The sequence below is a fragment of the Cibotium barometz genome, chromosome 21 (genome assembly GCF_041138505.1).
Source record: "Cibotium barometz isolate CiBa-2024 chromosome 21, ASM4113850v1, whole genome shotgun sequence".
NCBI classification, from domain to species: Eukaryota; Viridiplantae; Streptophyta; class Polypodiopsida; order Cyatheales; family Cibotiaceae; genus Cibotium; species Cibotium barometz.
In genome coordinates this window covers 39,414,209-39,428,920 of record NC_141066.1, presented here as the reverse complement: position 1 = coordinate 39,428,920, position 14,712 = coordinate 39,414,209, and the positions used below count along the sequence as shown (strand labels likewise).

The 14,712-nt window shown below is 41.0% G+C and overlaps 1 pseudogene across 1 annotated transcript; it reads right to left on the bottom strand.

Moving 5' to 3' along the window:
* Window positions 1-3,525: 3,525 nt before the first annotated feature.
* LOC147627169 (exocyst complex component EXO70B1 pseudogene) lies at window positions 3,526-6,060 on the bottom strand (annotated as a pseudogene). Its single transcript, XR_015268452.1, has one exon. The product of XR_015268452.1 is annotated as an exocyst complex component EXO70B1 pseudogene (transcript).
* Window positions 6,061-14,712: the final 8,652 nt, after the last annotated feature.

The window sequence follows — 14,712 nt, the reverse complement described above, 5'->3', positions numbered from 1 at the left end:
CATGTTAGTTTGTTGCTGCACACCAGGTGAATGGTCATATGGAGATGGACAAGGAACTCTAGAATATGGTGCACTCATTCAATCTAGCCTTTGTAGAGCCATGTCATAAGTGTAATGCAAGCATGGAAAGACAATACATAAATTGGGATTAATGATTGCACTATTGAGGAACAAGTGTGTGTGGTCAAAGATGAGGGGCTTTACAAGTTAGTTTGTTCGTAGATAAAGACACAATGTGGTGAGGATCCCACTTTGGATTTTTGTGTATGTAGTCAAAGACGAGGGGCTTCATGAGTTCGTCCCTATAGAAGGACACAATGTGGTGAGGAATCCACTTTGGTTTCTTTTTTAATGGAGAGTGAGTACTGAAACAACATGCCATTTAGGTGAATTCAAATACAGTACCCCTCCTAAGGAGGCATGGGTGTTGATGCAACAATTTTCTTGTGCCCTCTAATGAAGCAAAGATGTACGACATCGCCAGTCTTGAGAGCTTTGTCACAAAAATCAAAGCCTACCATGAGAATGCATAAAGAGCGTGCAGTATTACCAATGGACTGCAGTTCCATCTCGCAATGGTGGCGGATTAAGCACACACACACACCTCAGTTTGTCGAACAAGGAGGGCCTGTTCATACTTCATGATTGAATTACAATAAGAAAAAGATCCAAAGTTCACATGGTCTTCTGATAAGGTTCCCAAGCTTTAGTTCAACAGTGCATTTCATGTTACTAATTTCTCAATTCATGGAGCACACATCTACCAATCCCACCTCCTTTTATATGGCTTACAATTGATAGCAATGGAGACCTCCATGTGCATCCTCAAACCATATGTTGTTGATAAGAAATTCTCAAACTCCGAAAGCATCAACTCAAGCAGTTTGGAGAAAAGGCTAGCTACAGTTTTAGTGGGGGAGAATGTGATCCTACTGGTTGTAAATTATAATGCACATGTAAGGGGGTTTTGGGCAGCCAACTATTTGGCCAGGTATGCCACATGTGAAACCTCTAGAAAAATAGGATAAGCATTACAACAAATTTCATAACCTTGGTATCTTTATCACATGAGTTATCCTCATTGTGTCATACTCAAAGGAAACCATTAGGGCTTTACATTTTTCATCACAAGACAACGTGATTAGGGTTTTATATTTTTCACTTCCATAAACAACCATTAGGGTTTTGCATTTTTCAATCCTATTTATACAAAGGCAAGTATTTCCCAAGCTTCCATTCATTAATTTATGGGTTAGTTTCATTCCTTCTTTTCGTTCTCGTTTATTCACATATGTCATCTTGATCACATATTCACAAATGTTATTTGGTTGCATTAATTAAATGATCATAGCCATTTAAATTATATGAGGTACAAATCTTAGGTTTAATTTAACTTAAGGTCTATATCTTACTATGCCACCTACCCCTCAACATGCCCCTTGATGTGCCCTATTCGCCCACATACAGGTGCAATCACTCTACCTATGGACACCTACTTGCCCCTTGAGCTCTCGCACCAATCTGCTTCATCTTATGTGCACTCAAGACTACAAAAAGAGAAATAGATAGTGAGCTTGCATGACTCTTCAGAAAAACAAACCTCGTGCGACTCCGTACACAAAGAGGGCTCCACAAATTTCTCCAGAGAGAGAGAGAGAGAGAGAGAGAGAGAGAGAGAGCGCTAAGAGAGAGAAAGATAAATGGGAGAGCACCATCCCTGTAAGAGAGAGAGAGAGAGGGAGAGAGAGAGCTCTACCTCCACACAAAATGAATTTCTCTCCTCCTTCCTTAACCTTGGACTACCATGCGGTTCTCCACCACGTAGCCTCAAGCTCCGCGGTGGTTGGCGTACAGTGGGGGGATTCCGGAAGAGACGAGCACCGCATGTTTGAAATCGCCGCTTCTTCTCCCTGAAAGACTTTGGTTTCCTGATCGTAATGCCGGCTTCCCTTCTTCTTGCCTCGGAACTGCCGCAACCACCTTCTCCTTCCGCCTCCTCAACGGTCAACGCCTCCTCACGGAATGTCTCCTTGCACACACTCCATTGTTGACTCGTGCAGGTTGCCGCCTCTGAGTGTTGACAGCACGTTGGCTCCTCCAAAAGACCAACTCAGTCCCTTGTCTTCACATGGCTAGCCGTCTAGTGTAGTCTCTCACCTGTTCTCTCTCTCTCTCTCTCTCTCTCTCTCTCTCTCACACACACACACACACACACACACGAGCGAGGCGTGCTTTCTCTCTCAATGATCATTGAACACCAAAAGTACAAAAAAATTTGGGATTTGGGATTACTGCACACAAAAATCGACTCATTTTAGGACCCACAATGTTGGGTTCCTGAATTAGAGACACTCGGAGATGTCTTGCATGCTTCTCTTCTGCCCTAATACATAGACATTGAGAGTTATTATGACTCTCCATACGTCTTATCCTCTCATTCTGAGTTATTCAATGTTATTAAGCCTTCACACTTAGTAAGGTTTAGTTCAAATTATCCAAATTAAACATGCCTCTCAAGAATGATGAGATGAGATTTTAAAAAAAACTGTTGCCCCTTACTAGAAGTGGTGCTCAGCCATCTGATGCTGTGCAGAGGCATGCCCATTGGCACATCCTAGCTTCCTTTGTGCACACTGTGTCCAACTGAATCCCTGACAAGCCGTCCAAATTAACCAAGACATCATGAATGGGATGCAGAACAAGTGCAAGAGTCTTTCTGCTTGTAATACAGGATAGATGGAGAATGCATGAGGCAGCTTTCACAGAGAAACTCAAGTTTGTTTGAGTTGGGCATCCAAAAAGATCTGCAAGCCCAATAGGATCGGTGCCTTATCACACACTTCTTGAGTTGGTCCAAGCCCAGATTGCCAAGGCTACACTTGACACACAAAAGTAAAGGATTCAGTGTATTGTTGGGTCATGCCTATCAAGCCATCTGTTTTTTAACCATCCATCAACTAACCCTTCGGTTGATCAACCCTTAAACCGCACGATTGTGCCCCAAGTAAGCTGCAAGTTCATCTGCCCTTCGAAACCCTATTCACATGGTATTGTAAAGCACAACAAACATTCATAAGTAATGAACCAAATAGATCACCACAACCAGCATGCCTGCTATATCCATGTATTTGAATCATACAAGTCTGGGAAACATAAAATAAACATCTTGCAAAACCACTTCTAGGCCGAGTAATGGTAAAGACAGACTCCTGCATAATGGTTAAAGTTGTTAAACTCAACAGATTGTACATGTTGCTTCCAAAACCCAGGTAACCACAAGGTTTGTCCAAACTTCAATAGCATCAAATCAATAAAATTTAGAGTTAAACAATTACATTTTTAAACAGCATCAACTTGCACCACTTTTTTGTAGCAATGCCCGGGATAAACTGTTCAAAATTACAAACAAAACTGTAGGGCAGGGGCATTTTGTTACTGGGTTAAACCCCTATTAAAAATTTGCAGAAGACGCACCAGAGACTCTGGATTTTCATAAGATATCAAGGCAGAGCATAACACTAAAAAGAAAATTTTGAAAAACACAATTACGTTGAAAGATTACACTCAGCATAGTCGAGTTTATATGTATGTAGACTCCTGAACATAAAGATTGCAGGCATTGTTTACCTGCTTCTGAGAGAATATTCAAATGAGAGCCAGGTAGACAATGCTAATACAAGGTCTTGAATGATGTCAAGAGATACATTGTACATGGAAAGGTCCCGGCTCCACAGACTACAAAGCCACCCCTGCAGTTGAGAAAGACTTCCTCCTGTTCATAGATCCTGAGCTCCCTTTAAACAGTTCGTTTATTTGCCCCTCCACATCCTCGGGTGTGTACTTCACATACTTCTCTGGATGCTTCACCACATCCAGGTGGTTTTGAAACCTGCCCAGAAAGGATCGATAAGCAGGAAGTATCATCTCTGTAATAGAAATCTGTAGTTCTGTGCATAGTTGAGAATCCGACACAATCCAGCCAGATTGAGTCTTGACATTCTCCTCAAATGCAGCATTGAAGTTTCTGAACCTTTCCTTGAGCACATTTCTTGATGCGCCATTAGAAGAACCCCCACTAATATTAATGCCCTCATCTCTCAGAAAGGCTAGGACTTTTGTCCAAGCAGTCCTTCTATAGTCATTGTGATACTGATGTAATTTGCCACTGTGCCGTTTGATCCATTCATCCCCAACCAGTTTTCGGACCTCTGCATCTTTTGACTTCTGAACTATGTAATGCAAATTATTCATCAAGAACAGAGACGTTAGAGCCGGATCCTTGTACAACTTTGACTTGGCATCCAAGTTTTTCTCTAACAATCCCATCAAGGTGAGGGTCACTGCAGAGAGTGGGTCTTTGTCAGTGTCTAGAGATCTGTTAGAAAAGCTTCCTGCCTGCCCCACTTTTCTGTCTTTGAGTAGTTGGTTGAGTGTCTTTGTATAATCAGTGAAAAATCTTACATAGTTCATGACATACCGAGTGAGAGGATGCACTGCACCACCAGCCACCGGATTTCGAGAAGTCTCCCGCTGAACAGCATTCTCGAACTCGGTAAAGGTGCCCCTACCGGCATCTGCAAGCCGGGCTAGAATGGCAGATGCTTCCGAACGGAGACTTGCACAGGTTTCCCCAACAAAGAGGGACTCGATGGACGGTAGGAGATCCCGCAGAGCCTCATACATATCCAGTATCTTGAACAGCTTCTCTGGAGCTCTCCGACCAATGGCTATGGAATCCCCAAAATTGAGTAGGTGTGTCATCGGCACCCTGGCAACATCAACAAAGCTTGAATTTGAAAGAGATGTGGAGGCCTTGTTGAAGACACTCTCACAAAGCTGTTTCTCACTGTGAAAGAGGACTCCGATGGCGAGCTTCATGATGCGGATCCATTTGGCAATCTCGCTCTCCAGAAGCTCCCATGGCATTCTCTGCACTTCCTCAATGGTGAGTCTCTCGAGACCCAGCCTCTGCAAGCTTTCTTCGAGGATGACCCTTCTGTTACCAACAAAGACCTGGGTGCACTCTGTCTGGTAGCCACAACTCACCATTCTGGTAGCAATGTCGCAAAGATCTGATACCATCTCGGGCGGCAGTAGATTAATGGTCATTGTTATGAAGCTCTTTTCCTCTTGGTCTTGTTCTGGTGGAACACATTTTTCTCCTTCACCCTCGCCATTGTCATAAGTGATGTCGAAAAGCCAATCTGGATCTGTGGATTCACCATACTTCTCCGTGAGGTTCCGGAACTCTTCTTCCAGGCGCAGCATTGCGAGCTGGAGGACGTTCTGGGCATGGTCAATGACCGCAGGATCAATGTTAGGAGGGGGTTTGTCAATAAGGTTTTGCATGGAATCAATTGCATCAAGGTAGGGGCCGGCCTCGTCCGGTTTATCCGTCCAGATGAAGGTCTGGCGGGCTGATTCGGAGGATCCAAAATCCCATTTGAGGATGGTATCCTGCGCAGATTGGAGGGTGGCATTGCCAATCTCGAAATCTGGTGCTGTAGCGGCCAAGGGGGAGGGAATACCTCTGGGAAGAGAGAGACTGAACCTGGAGAAACGATCATCAAATGTGGACAGGATGCGAAGCATGTCGTGGGCATTGTCAGAGCCAAGGGTTCGAAGGATGCGGTGAGCCGTGGCCATGACTCGGTCTTCGCCATTGAAGTCAGACATGGCTGGAGGTGGCGCGCAGAAGGAATCAGGCACAAGAAGGGGAAATCTCCACGGCTATGGCTATGTGAGAGAGAGAGAGAGAGAGAGAGAGAGAGATCTAACCGGCTATGGCGATGCTAGATGCTCGCTGAGAGAAAATGCGATGAGGGGGGCGGAGCTGCCAGAAGTAATTGGCCCTTACCTGCTGGGACGCGCTTCCTTCACGCGCAAGTCGCAACCCGACTTCACCGAGTCTCCCCTCGGTCCTCGCCAACACGCACATCAATTGTCAATGGGTATGCTTGTCTCCCATCAAAGAATGTTCAACCCTATCCACCTTAGTTACCATAGCTTCCTTCCTCCCTTTGGAATTCCCACAAGGTGGCCTCACACGTACATAAACGGACGCCTTTTGCACACAGTCATAGTAGTGAAATTAAACTCCCAAAGAATGAGCAACCATGGCTTATTAATCAAATTAAGCAATGCTTGCTTTGATGATTGACAAAGAAAACAAAATTGGTAGCCACGAGGTTTACAACATATGCTTACCCATCTCTCCGAGTGGTTGTGTAATTGTGCTCGAGTTGACATCTAGGAAAAATCATCGAGAAGTCCATGTTGTGCTCCCTCGGAAACGCTACCATGCATCCAATACCGAATGCTGCAGAATCGATATGCACGTGGACCCAATTGGGGAGTATCAAGATGGGTACACTTGCTAATATCTTCTTCAATTTTTGTATTTGTTTTTTTTATAGAAGAAATTTCCTTGCTAGCACCCTACTGTGTGTGAAGGCTCTCTTAGCATTATCAAGTTGAAATCTGGTGTTAATGGTAGCTATCAAAGTAGTGAATTGAAAAAACAAATGGTAACAATACTAGCCCTTGTACCCTTACAATATACATCCAGTGATGACTTTCTCATAGCCTCCTATACACTTGGTGATTCCATAATTGCTACAAGTATGGATTTCAATTAGATTTATACAAAATTACCTTGAGCATTCCATTAGTAAAAGTGATGGATTCTCTTACATTGATAAAATTATCATAGCATATTGCAATGTAAATTTATTTTCCTTGAATATTCCATTGGTAGAAGTATGGGATCCCAATTGCATTGATACGATGCATCGTCTTCTTAGCCATGTTGTATAAGAATTCTGAGAATGAAAATGAGAAGGTGAAAACACTTAGTGTATCACCTTCTATGATATTTTGTACAAGCATGTACAAAAGAATTTTGAGTAATGTATAGTAGCCCCCATGCATATATTAGAAGCAATTTCTTGTTGTACAAAACAATGGGCTTCAAGCAATCCATAGTCAATGCATAGCTTGTTTTCCTCTTTGAGAATAAGTGTCTTATTGCACAAAACAATGGGCTTCAAGAAATCCATATCTCTTCTTCATCCACTATCTAGGAAAGTCTTATTGTATAAAACAATGGGCTTCAAACAATCCAATCTGTTCTTCATCCACAATCTAGGAAAGTCTTATTGTATTAAAAAAAAAAGAGCATGAAACCATCATATGAATACATATATTGTAGCTCTTTTATATCCATTAAGCTTTGTCCTTTTTACAAGAACATGGGCCTAGAGGAATAAGAATCAATACATGGACACACATCTTATTGTAATTTTGTCTACCTCCTTTAACATTCTCATTTTTTAATATAAAATAGGACTCCAACATTGAGCATATTATGAATATTTCACCATTGAGCTTTAGTGAGGAAGGTGACATGGGCCTACAAGAATGAGAGTCAATAAGTGGACACACATCTTATTGTAATTCTGTCTACCACCTTAAATAATCTCATTTTAAATATAAAATAGGACTCCAATGAATTAGCCTATTATATGACTATTTCAACATGCAGCTATAGTGAAGAAGGTTACATGTGAACGTGTAAACTTTTTTTAATAGATCATGATTGATAATATTAGAGTTCAAATACCTTCTTTATTAGACTTGGGATTAAAAGACTAGCCACATGTGAATATAATAACATAACTCCTTGGTTTGACTACTAATGTAATGTATAAATCATATGTGTGATGGCACACTCTATCTTTATAAAGTCACACAAATGGTGACTACAACTCCTTGATTTAATGATATGGAATTGGTATTATTATAACCAAGGAAACATTCAGTGTTGTGTTACAACTATTCAAAAATGTCTAAAGGGGTGATTATCTCCTATCTTTTACATTCTTCAGTGTTATAACCAAGGAAACATTCAGTGTTGTGTTACAACTATTCAAAAATGTCTAAAGGAGTGCTTATCTCCTATCTTTTACATTCTTCATCAAGAAACAAGGTCAAAATTCTATACGACTTGAAGATGCAAAGAGATAAACTCATTAAGCTTGTGTACTTAGAGACTTTAATAGAGTAAAAATTACATCTTTCACTACTTACATGACTAAACTATGGAGAGAGAGAGAGAGAGAGAGAGAGAGAGAGGACACTTGTTAAAATCAAATCACGAGTTCGTCTTGAGGAGTGTCTTGAGCATGCACATGCACATGCACACACACATATACACAAACACGCGTGCATATGCATGTATGTTAGGGCTTTCTTATGTAGTTCTTAGACCTTAGTCAAAGGGCTTGGGGGTTAGTTACGTGTGATGTACCTTTTGGGATTTGAACCGAGTAGTTATTACCCTGACAGTTGTATCTAGGGAGGAACGTTGATTCTGATCGCTAATGAATAAAGGAGAAGTTCTGCTATGTCTTTGCTCAGTGTTTTATCATGTCTTTCTTGATGTTTGTGCAATCATTATGCTATCGTGATACATCAGTCTGTGCTCTAATGTGCTCTGAATGGTGTTGAGTGAGTATTATTTGTTAATGCCTTGTACAGAACCTTTTAGAGGGCCATGTACACACTGGCGATCCTGCATGTACACACTGGCGATCCTGCGAGTTCGAATGCCCTAAGTTCTGGGAGGATATGACATATTCAGAGGTGAAATCAGATTCAGAGGCGAAATCAAATCAGAGGCGAAATCAGATTCAAGAGGCGAAATCAGATTCAAGAGGCAAAATCAGATTGACATAATCAATTATGGTTCTTGGAAGTCAGATACTGAATGATTGCTCTGATCTTGCAGAAAGCAGACTACTCTGAATCTGCAGACTGCTCTGATCTAGCAGACTACTCTGAATCTGCAGACTGCTCTGATCTTGTAGAGCAGACTACTCAGAACCTGCAGGTGGAGCAGAATCAAAATCTGCAAGTGCAGTAGAATCACAATCTGCAAGTGGAGCAGAATCACAATCTGTAGGTGCAGCAGAATCAGAATCTGCATATCCTTGGTGGAATTCCTCATTCAAAGTGCTACTTCACATTGGAGGTTGACGTGTTCCAAGTAAGCCATCATTCAGACCTCAAATTCTGATTTTAGAAAGTTTTTAGCAATGTTTGAGCACCTATTTGTTATGAGTGGGGTGGATCTCGGTATAGCACCGCAGCTCTCCATTCTAAGTATACATATGGGCTCTATTTGGTGTGGTGCATTGAATATGAGAGCTCACATAGCTATCTAATTTCTAACTTCAAATATGGGTCAAAAGAAGAAGAAGAAGTGCTCTATTTGTTTGAAGCATGAGCATTGCATGAAGGAGTGTCCATACATTTGTGAGGAGTGTTGCATGGGAGATGATTGCAAGAAGTTTTGCATGATTGATCTATGCACAAAATTTCACAAAATCATCAAGCATTTTCATAAAGCATCATCATGTGAGAAGATGAAGAGAGCTAGAGAGAAGCTAGATGTATTTGAAGGAGTGTTGGAAGATGCATATGAGTATCATAGGGATCATGAGGATAGAAGATGTAGATCTTGTTCTAGCAAGAAGAGGGTGAAAAAGTTGGAGAAAGCATGTGAGAAATTGAGGGAGAAATATGAGGATGAATTTGAGGGTGAATCAAGTGATGATGATGAATGGTTTAGTTACCAAATGGAGATGCTGGTGATTGGAGTGAAGGGAGTACAAATGGGTGAGAGCCAAGAGAGCCAACAAAACCCAAAGATACCCCTAGCCCAACATTAGAGCTAGCTCATAGAGTAGTTAAAGATTATCCATCAAAAGAAGTGATGAGAATGATGTCATGGTGTATTAGAGTTTACATTTCTTGTGCAATTTGTGATGCATTGAAACATAGTAATAAATCCCAAAAAGATGGTGTTTACTTGCATAATAAGCATGTTTGTGATCGAGATGGGATGGAAAGGATGGAGACTAGAGGCATAATTGAGGACCTAGAGAGCCAAAGAAGCCACATAGAGTCCCAAGATGGCCGGCCCTACACTGACATCTAACACTACCCACCACAATAAAATGGTGTGATTGAGAAATTCTTACTTTTTCTTGATGATGTGGATGATTATGATGTGCATAATTCTTGCATTTTTCATGGATGAGCATGATGGGGCTTTAAAGCTTATCCATGCTAAGGAGAGGTGTGAAGATGGTGGAGGATTTAATAGATTTGAATGCCATGATGAAGATAAGTGGTCACATTGTCCATTAATCTTCAAGAACATTGAAGAAATTCAGCAGGGAGCAGTCAGTAAAAGACAGGAATGTTTTCCTGAAAGTCAAGAATTTCAGCAAATGGTGCAACTGATATTTGATAACCCATTGGATGTTCAAATTGACCATCGACAAATGTAGGAGAGGCAAATTTCTACACAACCTGAAGTTGGAGCAACTCAGTTTCAATGTTTACTGAATTATATTTTCATATCTGTGTTTATTTTTGGAGTTCAGTTCAAATCTGAATGGTGTGTGACTATCATTGAAGCAAAATGCATACTCAGAATGGATCAGATATGGTAGGAATTGCATCAGATTGAAAGAGAAGCAGTTAGGGGTTCTCAACAAAGTCAGGGGAATTCACAACTGCAAAGAGATCAGTCTTTGTATGATCACAATGAAGTTTATGAATCCAAAATCCAAGTTGATAGAAGAGAAGTGTTTATTCAGTTTTGTTTATTTAGTTTGTGTTTCATGGAAACAATGATCAGAATACAGTAGAAGTTGCAGATTTGAAGAGAAACTCATTCAAATGCAAGTCAATTTTTCCTGTGAAGAGGGCAGAGCTTCAAATTATTTGAAAATCATGTTTTCCAGCTTTATGGGGATCAGATTATGTCATAGGAGCAATCAAATCAAATCAGAATTCTGTCAATAAAGTTTTTGCAAAGACAAGATTGAATCAGATTTTTGAGATTTTTAATCTGATTTTAAAGAATGATCCGAAAATCCAGTTTTAGGTTTTGGGAGTGTTATTCCAATTCAGAAGATCAGGGATATACAATCAGATTTCAAAAAACAAAATCTTTCAGATTTCAAGAATTCTGACTTATGGAAAAATATAGAAACTTCAATCTGACATCATGTTGGGAGTGGTCTCTTAGATCAGATTAACAGGAGTATGTGATCAGATTTTGAAAAATCTGAATTTTCAAAAGACAGATGGATTTGCAATTTTAGGAGATTTTTTGATTTCAGATTTTCAAAAAGAGATTGCAGATTTTCAAGTTGCAGAATCTAAAAAACAGATTTCAGAGAATCAGATTATTGCAGATTTTCAAATTTCAGAATCTGAACATCAGATTTTAGAGTTACAGGATGCAGATTTTCAGAATTCAGAATTTCAGAATGCAAATTTCCTGAAGCATATTTTTGATTTACTGAATCAGTTTTTGAAGCCAAAGATGTATGCAATGGTTTCAATTAACCAACTGTTCATGATGATAATGATTCTAACTTGTTTGAAGTACATTGGAGTGCCATTTTTGGTACATGTTGAAGATGTTGGAGGATTTTCATCAAGATATGTTGCAGATGCTGAAGAGTCATGCAGATTCTTATGTCCTATTCCATGTTCTTGTGGATATCCTTATTCATCTATGGTTCTTCATTTTTAGCTTGTATGAAGCCATATGGATGTATTCTAAGTTTGTAGAAATCATATTTTGCTGATCAGGGATTGATGGGTTCAGGTCAAATTTTTAGGGAAAAATTTAGCCACCAGGCTGTGCCAAGTGTTAGGGCTTTCTTATGTAATTCTTAGACCTTAGTCAAAGGGCTTGGGGGTTAGTTACGTGTGATGTACCTTTTGGGATCTGAATCGAGTAGTTATTACCCTGACAATTGTATCTAGGGAGGAACGTTGATTCTGATCGCTAATGAATGAGGAGAAGTTCTGCTATGTCTTTGCTCAGTGTTTTATCATGTCTTTCTTGATGTTTGTGCAATCATTATGCTATCGTGATACATCAGAGTCTGTGCTCTGATGTGCTCTGAATGGTGTTGAGTGAGTATTATTTGTTAATGCCTTGTACAGAACCTTTTAGAGGGCCATGTACACACTGACGATCCTGCATGTACACACTGGCGATCCTGCATGTACACAATGTGCACACACACATATACACAGACACGCGTGCATATGTGCATGCACACACACATGCATGCGAGTGTGCACACACACACCCCCTATGCACCCAATCTCTCTCTCTCTCTCTCTCTAACACACACACACTCACCCTTTCTCACACACACACACTCTCTCTCTCTATCTTTGTCTCTCTCTTTCACACACCCCCCCTATGCACTCAATCTCTCTCTCTCTCTCTCTCTCTCTCTCTCTCTCTCTCTCTCTCTCTCTCTCACACACACACACACACACACACACATAGACACACCCCCCATGCACCCTACATCTCAAAAGTCATGCATGTGCCTAAAAAGAGTAGCCCCATAAAAGAGCAATAGTGTCTATCATTCATGAGCATGCAAAAGACCAGTAAAAAGAAAGCATACCATCACTCAAGAAGGTGCAGTGCCAAATTATTAAAAAGTCTTGTTATTAAAAGCTTAAAAAACTATTGACGGCCTTCTAAGGCATAGGTGCATAGAAATGAAAAGCTTGGATTAACAAACGATAAACCTATGTAGCAAAGCATGATGATTTCAAAAAAAAAACAACCATGGCATATGACAATTCTATTATAACACACGCTTATTAACATAATAGTTATTGGCCACTTTTTAAAAAAAAGCCATGTAGGATGGGCGGTGTGGATGGCCACCATCCTAGGCTTTTTTCTTTTTCTTTGGCAATGGTTGGATATTTCCTAGACATTTATACATTTTTGAATATATATACCTCTCTCTCTCTCTCTCTCTCTCTCTCTCTCTCTCTCTCTCTCTCTCTCTCTCTCTCTCTCTCTCTCTCTCTCTCTCTAGCCTTCAGCCTCTTAAAAAAAGTAATAGAAAATGCCTTCAACCACTAAAAAAAGCCACGTAGGATGGCCTATTGAACGGCCATCCTATGTTTCTTTTTTTCCTTTAATTGCTCTTTCCATCTCACACGATCTACGAGCAACCCCCAAAAGACAGCAACATACTGCCCCTCGGGTTTACATCGACATCCGGTGATACTCTTCCGCCGTCTCCTTCACTTGAAGTTGTTTCATCAATCTACGAGCATCCTACATTCAACCCATATCTGGTACATAACATCTTGCTATTGCTTACTTTCTGAAGTGTCAGCTTGATAAGTCATGGCGTCTACAAGTGATCTTAAGGGTCTACTAGAGATTAAGAAGTTTGCAGGCACTGGGTTTGATCTTTGGAAGGTGAGGATTCAGAATATCCTCTATCTGCGGGAATGTGATACTGCACTTGAGCAGTTCAAACCCGCTGCTATGACAGATGATGAATGGGGAATCCTGAACAGAAAGGCCGTTGCCTATCTCCAGATGGCTGTTGCTGATGAGGTTCTTGTAGACCTCAAAGGGCTGACAACAGCCTATGCCGTCTGGGAGAAGCTGAGAAGCACCTATGAGATCACCACGCCAGTGAACCAGGTACATCTCATCAGGAAACTCATGAATATGCAACTTGATGATTCTAAGAATGCAGTAGAGCATATTACTACTTTCACAGGGGTGCTTAATCAGATGCAGGATTCTGGATTGCCTGCTTTTGATGATAAGTTGAAAGCTATCTTTTTGCTCACTACTTTGCCTAACTCTTGGGAAACACTTGTGGTGTCACTTGGGACAAATCCCAACCTAACTTTTGATGGAGTCAGGGGTGCTATTCTCAATGAAGATATCCGGAGGAAGACCTCAGAGACTAGCGGTTCTGCAAATGTCTCACGAGGGAGGACGACCAAGCGGGGAAATACTACTACCAATTCAAAGGGTAGAAGCAAGAGCAAGGGCCAGCAATCTGATGTTACATGCTACCAGTGTGGTCGTAAAGGCCACAAGAAGCCAGATTGCAAGTTTTACAAGATGGAGCAAGACCGGAAGAAGAAATCCAGTCATTCAAATGACAAAAAGAAGGAAAAAGAGAGTAATTCCAGCAAAGCAGAAGAGTTCGAAAAGGACAAGAGCAAGGCCAATGTGGCCTCTGGTGTTGTCATAGAGGAACTGTCTGACTCAGATGATGTGCTATGTGTTTTTTCTGCTAATGCTCTTGATGTTCATAACTTGCATGTCACAGAACCAGATGTTATTCATGCCTTGATGTATGAATCTGATGTGCTTTCACAGACTTGGATTATTGACACGGGTGCCTCTTTTCATGTAACTCCTATCAAGGAGTGTTTTGCAACTTTCACTGTGCAGGCTCCCGAGGAAAGGTGTTCTTGGGGAATGATCATGCTTGCAACATTGAAGGTATGGGCACCGTGAATTTGACTTTGCAGGATGGTAGTGAGTTTGTGCTGCCAAATGTGAGGTATGTGCCTGGTTTGAAAACCAGTCTCCTGTCTGTGGGCCAGCTTGATGCCTTGGGATACACAGCCATATTTGGAAATGGCACATGGAAATTGACCAAAGGCACAAGGCTGATTACAAAAGGATGCAAGAAAGGAACATTATATAGCCTTCATGGTCAGGCTTTGTCTGGTAAGTTTATTGCTTTTGCAGAGGTACGCTCCCACATGGAGCTTTGGCATAAGAGACTTGGCCACATGAGCCATAAGGGTCTCTCCATTTTGTCCTCCTTG